We start from the raw sequence: 10318 nt of genomic DNA, 5'->3' as shown, positions 1-10318 counted from the left end.
AACATCATTGAGGTCACGTTTCCTAAGGCTGCCTACAAAAAAAAAAAAAAAACAACCCATTGCTGTCATACACTCTTGGTATCTTTTGACAAGCGCTTATGATCTTTGTAAAAGGAAAACCTCTTCAGAGCCAGGACCCTGGTGGCGAAGGTGAAGGGTGGTGTAGGGCGGGGCATGGCCCCCGGAGGCTGGGCTGGCAGCACCCCAGGCAGCTCTCTTGGTAAGCAGGAAGCTGCGGCCTGGCTGAGTCGCTGAAAAGCCACTGGAGCTAATAGATTGTGGTCTTGAGGAGAGCGGCAGCATCTCGGTAGTGATGGGAACACTCAAAAGCATCATCAAAACAGTTGCAGAAACGTGCTGAGCTCTGCACTCCTGAGCCTCTGCCTTCACCAGCCGCCTTGGAGTTGGCTGGAAGCAGCTGCAGTCTGGTACTTGCATCTGGCCTGATAGCTTGAGGGTGCCAAGAGCCACAGTTAACAGGGTGCAAAAAGGAACCCACACACTGCTGGCTGTGGGCAGAGATTCCTGCATGTTCTAATGCCCTCACTCCTGGTTGGTCCATGTAAGCTTTTAGCTTGCTACTCACCCACCTCGGTCTCTGTCACTAAGGGTTTGAATGTCGCTTCAGGTGCCTGAGCATCGCATGGGAATGTTTCTCTGAACAAGGTCCCTGATGGATAGATGGTTTTCTGTGTTCTTGATTCAAACCCTCGCCAATTCAACATGTCTCCTTCATTACCTGACAGTTAGAGTTAGTCTCCTGCTTAAAGGACTCCAGAAAGCACCTGGCCAAGTTACCGAGAGATGATGCTTGTGGGTGTGATCCTGAGTGAAGACAAGACGACTGGCTGTGAGGACATGGAGCAAGGTGGCGGCCACTTCACTGGTACCTGGGCGGTCCCCACCTCCCTGAGGTCAACTCAAAGCCATTTGTAGTGCTGCACATCTGTAATCCCAGCTTTGGGAGGCAAAGGCAGGAGGATCAGAAGGTCAAGGTTTTCCTCAGCTATATTGGGATTTGTCAGTCTAGCTTTTTATTATTTTTGTTATGAATTGTATTATTTTACCTTTTAACTGTGTTTAAGTAAATTCATTGCCCAACACTGTCTTTTATGTTAACAGTTTAGTGGTTCGAAATGCATCAAAATATCGAAGGGGGAGGATTAATTTCTCTCTTATATCCATCTCCCTCATCCCCATCTTCTTCTCCTTCATCCTCTTTTCCTCCTCCCCTTCCCTTCTCCCACTCTTCCATTTCTTCTTCTTCTTCCTCCTCCTCCTCCTCCTCCTCCTCCTCCTCCTCCTCCTCCTCCTCCTCCTCCTCTTCTTCTTCTTCTTCTTCTTCTTCTTCTTCTTCTTCTTCCTCTCTCTCTCTCTCCCTCTCTCCCTCTCTCTCTCTCTCTCTCTCTCTCTCTCTCTCTCTCTCTTGAAAAGGGGACTTAAGGAGCACAGGCAGGCTTCAAACTGTGTAGCTAATGCTGGTCTTGAACTCCTGTCCCCGTCCCCAGTGCAGAGTGCTGGAGGCATGCTCCATCATGTTTGGCTATGTGGAGGTTTCTTTAAATAGCAGTTTCTGAAGGTGTTTAGTTTTATTCTATAGCCCATAATCCCTCCCCAAATGACTACAGTGCAGAATGTGCCTTTGGTGTGTATTCTTTCAAGCTTGGCTCTGTACCTTCTACTTCCTCTCTACCCACCCAGACCTGGATCTTTTAGTTTTGCAAACTGCCTTTCTATTTTTATCCACCCTAAGATTTTATCTATGTTCCTGAAAGGACTCTTGATAAATCCCATTGGTTTGCAGTAATCACAGAATGGCAATAGGATTCTTCTTTCTGTCAGTATCTTGGGTCTTTTCAAATGCAGGGAATTTCAAATATGAATATTTTGTGTCAAGAAGAGGGAAGAAAATGAGCAGCCAAACTCTGATCCTCTCTGAAGTCGAATTAGCGCTCAGAAGACAATGAAATTCTACCCTACGCTCCTGCTGCCACCGTGACCTGCAGACTCACCTGAAGCCGTCACTTTATGACTGCGTGGAGCTTTGCTCTTCACTCTGGACTATTCAAGTGGAAGAAGGAAGAGGAGATGAAGGAATCTGGGGCTTTGACATAGCAGATGGCAGCATCGTTTGCAGATGTATGAACTTGACTTTTTGGAAGATTTCTGAATGTAGTTGAAATGAGTTGGATCTTTTAGGCTTGAGCAGGCATTAACCATTCTCTTGTCTAAATTATACATATATATGCATATACAAGTATATACATATATGTGTATGTATGTGTGTGTGCATGTATGTATATATTAATATGATGTATATATGTTGTGGAGACCCAGGGGCTGACGAGTTCATAAAAGAGAGAGCCAGGATCTCTACTATTGCAAGGCAAACTTCCTCTTTCTCTCCCTCTCTGCCTGCCATGTTTATTGAGCATTTACTATATGCCAGCCAGTCTTCTTTTTAGGCTCTGGAATAACAAAAAGCCTGCTTCTGTTTAGCTTACTGTATGCCACACACTGGTCTGACCATCTTTCTTGTATTAACATACTTACCACGTTGACCGTCAATCTCAATTGATAAAATCTAGAATCACCAGGAAAATAACCTCTGGGTACATCTGTGGGGGATTATCTTGATTTTGTTAATTGAAGAAGGAAGAACTGCCCATTGTGGGTGGCACCATTCCCTGGGCTAGGATCCTGGGTTGTATCAAAGACAGGAAGTGAGCTGAGCATAAACATTTGTTGCATTGTAGTCTTGCCTGAGGATACCACGTGAGCCTGCTGCGTGACTTCCTTCTCTGTGAAGGACCTTGAACTGTGAGCCAAAATAAGAATTCTTCCCCTGAAGTCGATTATTTATTTATTTAAGGTATATGAGTAAACTGTCTCTGTCTTCAGACACACCAGATGAGGGCATCAGATCCCATTACAGATGGTTGTGAGCCACCATGTGGTTGCTGGGAATTGAACTTAGGACCTCTGGGAGAGTAACCAATGCTCTTAACCACTGAGCCATCTTTCCAGCCCCCTCATTTTTTAAGTAACTAAAAGACTTTTTTTTTTTTTTCAGAAACTTCTATGGTATCATCCACATTTTACAGAGAAGCATGGGACACAGCAAGGAAGAAGTAAAATCTAGATTCAAATTCTACAGCCTAACTCAGAAGATCATACTCTTAGTAAATATTGTTTATATTTATATTCAGACTGAACGGTGTATTTAATCATTCTTATAGCTAAGGTTAAACAAGGCTCCCTCTAACTTTTCTTTTTTCTTCAGACTGGTTGAAAACTCGTGATCTTTCTTCATAATGGGTTTACAGATTTGCTCTGGCTATAAATTTTTTTTATATTCTATCTTGCGAATGTGTGTGTGTGTGTATGTGTTTGTGCGTGCGCATATGTGCAGGTGCATACATATGTGTAGTGTGTGTGTGTGTGTGTGTGTGTGTGTGTGTGTGTGTGTGTATCTGCATGTGGAGGTCGGAGAACAGCCTCGGCAGTTGGTCCTCAGGAATCAACCATTTTTACTTCGAGGCAGGCCCTTATTAGGTTGACTACTTGCTGACAAGTCGTCAGGCTGTCTGGCTCATGTAAGCCTCCGGAGTCTGCCTGTCTCTCCTTCCTTCACGGACTATAAGAATGCACGTCTCCATATCTGGTCTTTAAAAAAAAAAAGTGGGTTCTGGGAATCAAACTGAGGTTCTCCTGCTTGCAAAGCCTTTGTCAGCTGGCCCAGCTTTCTATTTTCCCAGCCCCTGACATCAGACAGTTTGCCTTGAAAGAGACAGGCTGGGTTAAGCCAGATATTTATGATAGCTATTTCTTATTAGAGACATACTTTCTGAAGCCCGTGTGTCCCAGCAGACAGTGTATTCTAGATCTCAATTACCTTTGTTGGAGTTTTACTTTTCATACACTTCCCCTGAGTTTCAATCTTGACCTTTGGACTGTACATCCTTATCTCTGATTTGAAGATGTGCATACAGAGGAAGCAAGTTAGGGGATGCTCCCAAAGTCATCTGGTCAACCAGGGAGTCAGGCTGAGCCTCTTGTCTGGAAGTTCATCTCCTGGTGACAGAGCTCTGTTAACTTAAAGAGTAGGGGATCAGTTTTTTTCCTGGGTGCCTGTCAATTGTTACCTATGGAGATGGTGGTGCTCAAAGGTCTAACTGGAAAACACAGTGACCTGCTCTCTCATATGCAAGGTTAAGAGACTGCTTTCACACATGAAGCAAGCTTGTAGAGAAATGTGATAGACTACAATGGGATTGGGTCTGATTTTGAGATTCTTAAAGCACTATTGACTTCCTGGAAACCTCTTGTTAATTTCTACACACGTCTGCTATGACCTTTCCCTTCCTTCTCATTTCCTTCTGGTTATTTCCCCTCTGGGGCAATTTTCAGGAAAACAAAACAAAACAAAACAAAACAAAACAAAAAAAATGTTTGAACTTTCTTTTGTTCTCCAAACTAAGAGCAGTTTTATTAAGTCTCCAGGAAAAGGTGTATATCCATATGTTATTATTATTATTTTTTAATAAAAGCAATATTTAGGGTGATAGAGGAAGGATGATCAAGAATTTAAGACTAGCTTTGGCTACATGGTGAGGCTAGCCTGCCTGGACTATTTGAGGTCCTATGCCAACAAAAAATATTTTCGATGTAAATACAGTAGTCTTGTAACTCTTGTTTTATGAAGGAAAATACCGATGAGAAGGTCAAACAGTTTTGGCCACTGAGCTCTTTGGCTTGGGGCATGAATGAGAAATGGCAAAATGGAGATAAACCTTTTATTCAGAAACTAGATGTCTTGCTGGCTGGGACAACTGAAAGTTTTAACACAGTTCATACCAGCACTTGGGTCTGTGGAGAGGCTGACCCAAGGTAGGTGCTGGCCTGGTTTGCATTCTTTTAATCTTCAAGGTGTTTCCCAGTGTTGACTTCTGGTTGCAATGTACCTGTGAACATGTGGTCACCTATGACCTCTTGGCAGAAAAGTATTCCTGTTTGAGAAACAACTATTCCACTTTACAACAATAAGAGCTCTGGCCTTTGACATTAAATAAACAGGGCTAAGCACAGCTCTCCTGGTATAATAGGACCTCAGATTGTGTTCTGGATTCTTCAACTAATCTGAGCTCAGTTCTGAAAACTCAAAGCTCCAGAGGTACCTCTAAGTGGGTGTCAGTGCTCTGTCTACTATACTTATCACTTGTACAAAAATTCATTATTTTATCTTTAAAGGAAAAATAAAGAAAGGAAAAGAAAAGAAAAGAAAAGAAAAGAAAGGAAAAAGAAGGAAAAGAAAAGGAAGGAAAAGAAAAGGAAGGAAAAGAAAAGGCAAGGCAAGGCAAGGCAAGGCAAGGCAAGGCAAGGCAAGGCAAGGCAAGGCAAGGCAAGGCAAGGCTACAGAGTGGTGCCACACTACAAAAATCTCAGCCCTTGTAATACTGAGGCAGGAGAATTGCTATGAATCAAGGCTAGCTTGGGCTGCATAATAAATTCCTGGTCATCCTGGGTTACAGAGTCTCAACACACACACACACACACACAGACACACACACAGAGGCACACACAGGCACACACAGACACACACAGACACACACAGGCACACACAGACACACACAGACACAGACCCCCCCCCCAAACACACTAATAATAATGATGATGATAGTAATAATTTTATTTAAAACATTTTGGGAAACTGTCACATTGTATGAAATCTACCCTACAGGATTGCTCATTATAGGCATTGTATTGTAAGTGGCCTTTTAGATCTTCTCATCTTGCCTTAACTGAAAGTCTGTACCCCCAAAATAACTCCCACTTGCTCTTTCTCCATAACTGGCAACTGTCTTCCTCGGTGCCCTTCCATGGGTTTGATTGCTTTTGATTCCTCATGGGAAGTAAGACTGAGGTTCTTCCAAAACCGAATGAATGAATGAATGAATGACTAGAAGATCTAGAAGAACTAGAATGAAAAGGGATGGAGAAGAGAAACCCAGATGTGGGCGTGTTTGCTGAGGAATTTGAACTCCATGGTGGTGAACCGTCCCCTCTACAATCATGTTCACCTTTGGTGAGTTTGAAGTGGCCTGTGGGAGGGACTCCCAGGTTCAAATTCACAGGGATGAATAACTTCATAGTTTGGACTCTACAGAGTGAAGCCTCTTTAGCTTATTTCATGAAGGCATGTTTGAATGTGGTAAACAAGGGGGTGAGATTACATGCAGCAAGGACTGGAGCGTGATTTGTCACTGACAATGGAAGTCACATTTTATAAATGATTGATCCTTTGAGTATCTTCCCAAAGATCATCAATGGGTTCTTAAAGGACATTTACTGTTGTTGCACCAAGGCCATGGTTAGCAGATCAGTTTTGAGGGCTAATGGTTCACAGCTAGATAGTCCTATGGGATAAGTGCTGTATCCCTGCTTTAAAGTGTACCTTCACAGGGAGACTCCTCCTGTACCTCCCATACCCCTTTTGTTAGTAGAAGCAAGTAGAAGTTCCATTTGTAAAAGTACAAGAGAAAGGGTTTTGCTCTCTTTCCTCTGACCAGTTCCTTCCAAAGAATATGGAGTGTGAGCTGTTTGAGTATAGGGCTCTTGCTCACCCAACTGGAACAGCAGGGGCAGCAATGTTTGTGGTGGCAGCCACAGCTGCAGCCTCAGTAGCAGCAGCAGCAGTAGTAGCAGCATCAGCACACTAACATCTTACATCTTAACATCTTTTAAGTTGTTGTATCAGGAAGAGACATTTGACTTTTATTGCTTCTTTCCATTTCTAAGTTTTCTCTTTAATTTCCTTAGCGTCATTTCCAGAGTCCTGAATTACTAGTCGATCCTTTCAAGTTCATTTGCCACTCCCTGTTTAGAACAGAAGTCTTCTTAGCGGTACAAGAGGGCTGCTAGTCTATGCCCATTGCCTAGCTGGCTGTGTGGTTTTGGACAAGTGAGTCTAGTTTTCTAGCTCTCTTGTTGTTTCATCTCTGAACTATGAGTGTTAGGCTAGAATGACCATGTCCAGGTTCTTGAGAAATGAAAAAAAAAACCCTTAGGATGTTGGGGGTTGAGTGTCAGGGCTGGCCTTCGGTTTTCACCTAGTAACCAAGACACAAGCATCACAAGACTGTATTTCACCAACTGGAACTCAAAGGTAAGCTTGGAGGAGAAGAATCTTAGCAAGTGGGTAAGAGTGATGGAGTTCTTGAGAGGACCACATTCTAACTCTGAGTATCATAGACAGTATTTTAACATCACCAGCTGAAACATGTGTTATCCATAAGTCTATAAAATAACCGTTAATCATGTTGAAATCTCGATGTATCTATACTGAGATGTCTTGGAGAGGGAATCACTCACTGTGAACAACCAAAAGTTTTCTCTGTAATTAGAAGCTTCTCATCAACATTAAGCCGAGCTGGAGTCTCCCACCTATTGCTCTCAGCTGCCTGGAGCCCATGTTAGATGTAGTACAGATTATGGATGCTTCTAGATTTAGGATAATTTCACCTGATTTCCTTAGGAAACCAATACAAGGCCTATCATCCTGCCTTACTTGGGGCCGGGGGCGGGGGGTGGGGGGAGAGAGACGGTGCAGTGGGGTGACAAGTGATCCATTGTTGCCATTCTTGGGTTCTGGCTTATGAAAATATCCTTCTTATCATTTGCTATTTTGTCAAAGCCACGGCTCAGCTTCACACAATATAGTTGGGTTGCTGTGTGGAATGTGGTGGCTGGGTAGACTTCAGTTCACGGAGTCTTCTGGTTAAAAGCGTAGGTGATACCGAGAAAAGGGTTGACTTGTTTCATCCTCTGGTCTTAAGCTGAGCATGGCAGCTAGGACATCATTAACTTGGAAACCTTGAGAACCTCTGGAAACAGATGGTTTGAGACATCTTTGGGGTGGGATTGGCTTCACATTCAGTTCTCTGGGAGAAGGACCACGGCAAATAACCTAACAACAATGGGGTTTGCTTTTGATTTCAAACCACAGTTCATAAAACTGATCTTCTGTTCTCTCTTCATAAGACAGATATAGTGCCACATAAGGAGTTGCAAATGTAAAATTATTAATGTATGTAATTGCTCAACATAGGGTATATCCTTTACTCTCTCTTTCATAGAAGAGATGTTAATAGAAGAGATGGATGGGTTAAAAAGAACCAAGGGTTAGGAGTCTAGCACTCAGATATTCTGTTCTTGAAATTGAAACAATCAAGCATTTGGTGTTGCTCTAAATTCATGTAACAGGTCTCGAATGGGATATCATAGCTCTGCCACTTCATCGCATTTCTGGGTTAGCTAGCTTCCTCAGTTTCCAGAATGACTCTTTCAAATGCTCTCTACCATTTAAACATCTGACCCCTTTCCTGACCCCTCTTGCTTCATCTATCCCAGCTGAATACCTTGTCTCCTATGTCATAAATAAAACAAAAGCTATCAGATGGAAACTCCTTCAACGTTCAGGTATTCCAGACATGGAAAAGGTGGTGGCTTTTTTGATTATTTGCTTGTTTTGGCCCTTACCCACGACTTCTTCCTTCTTTCTGCTCCTTGGAGTTAGCCCTTCAATAGCTCTGTCCTTATTTCACACACAACCCCTTCCCATCCTTTTGGGAAAGTGACATTCTTGATGGCCCCTTTTATCTCATTATATATCCAATATCTCCACATCCAAAAGGCTCTTTCTAAGTTTCCAGTACACTTGCTTCCTTTGGGGTTTCAAACTCTTTTGCTTGAGTTTCTTTACTCTCCATGGCCTTTTCTTTAAAAGGTTATTTGTCTATATTGCTACCATTTGTTTTTCTCTTACTTATCCAGGAAAATCCTATTGCTTTCTTGGCTGATTTTTTTTTTTAAACTTCCCAGATACCACTGCATGGTTAAAGCCAATGGTTCTTGTTTTTATTTTTTGATCACTTGTACATGAAAATTTCTACTGATGCTCTTTGCTCGTCTGCTCTTTTTCCTAGCTTACTTGTTTTCTTATCCCGTCTTGACTCTTCTCATATGGCCTGCACTGTCACACCCTTTTGATTAAATCTCTGTATCTCCTGGTCTGTCCTTTGCTTTCCATGTCTGCCGCCTCCTGTCGTCTTCGTCATAGATGACTGTGTTGACCTCCTGATTGGTCATCAAGAATTCTGTCAGTTATTTTCCACAGTAGTACTAGAGCTATCTTTCCATAGAGCAACTTTCACCCTGATCTCTCTCGCTTAAAACACAATAGCTTTTCATTGCTATCAGACTACAAGTTTGGAGTCCTTTTTCTGAGATACTTTTTTTCCCCTCCAATCTTCTTCATGTATGGCTTAGCTAAGTCTTTCTGAACCCCCCGCCAAATGCAAGTTAACAGTAACTTGTCCAGTCACTGTGATGACTTCACATTTGCTTGGTTTGGGATTTATCTAGACAGACATTATGTTTTGAGAGATAGTGCATGTGTCTTTGACTCATTAGTTAATCTTCCATGAAGGAATAAATAAATGAGTGGATGGTGTATTTCAGAAAATTCTACATACCCTTAGGACACAGACAGAAGTGAAGACAAACATATGCTTAGAAATGTTTGCATTAAAATGGAGTGGTTTCCCTTCTACACCAGAGACAACTATGTGCTTACTTTACCAAGAGGCCACTGCCTTGCTGGAAATGTCTCTACACCTCCCAGTTCCATCATACTGATGTGCTCACATGCGATTGGCTGTTGTTAGTGATTTGTACGTTAGAAGCTGCATATTTTATTTCTAGGCCAACACTATTGCCTAGTTTCCATGGTAAAATGGAGAGATAGAGAATGTTGAGGTTGTAGTCAAAGGTAGTGCAAAAAAAAGAAGTACTCAGAAACATCGGAATCCCTACAAGGAGGAAAGATATTCCCTAACCATGAAGAGGGCATTGAATCCCTTGGAGTTGGAGATCTATGTGATTATGGTGTGCCCTGTGTATATGCTGGAAACTGAACTCAGGTCTTCTGCAAGAGTAGTGCGTATTCTTAAGTACTGAGCAATGTCTATAGTACTGCTCCCTAATCGTGAATTCAGAGTTCACCAACAACTATAGGGAAAGTGGGGAAATCTACCGTTCCATCTACTTTTCTAAATCAAGTTTTGTTGGGATAAGGTGATATCTGTTTTCTCATATATTACATGTGTAGTACAATAGCTGGATTGAGTTGTTGGCAACAGATTGTGTGACCTCCAGTTATTAAAATATCTATTATCTCGTCCTCACTGTGAATGTTGTCAATACTTATTCTATTGTGGTGAACAACATAGTGATACACGCTAAGTGTTGATGGGACATT

General features: G+C 42.3%; 1 long non-coding RNA gene across 1 annotated transcript; it reads left to right on the top strand.

Annotated features, from left to right (window-relative positions):
* Nucleotides 1-1481: 1481 nt before the first annotated feature.
* Nucleotides 1482-3202, top strand: Gm13218. Its single transcript, XR_001783609.1, has 2 exons — nt 1482-2139; nt 3074-3202. It is a non-coding gene; the product is annotated as a predicted gene 13218 (long non-coding RNA).
* The last annotated feature ends 7116 nt before the right edge of the window (nt 3203-10318 follow it).

The sequence above is a fragment of the Mus musculus genome, chromosome 2 (assembly GCF_000001635.26).
Source record: "Mus musculus strain C57BL/6J chromosome 2, GRCm38.p6 C57BL/6J".
In the NCBI taxonomy this organism is placed as follows: domain Eukaryota; kingdom Metazoa; phylum Chordata; class Mammalia; order Rodentia; family Muridae; genus Mus; species Mus musculus.
This window is presented reverse-complemented; position numbering and strand designations above follow the sequence as displayed.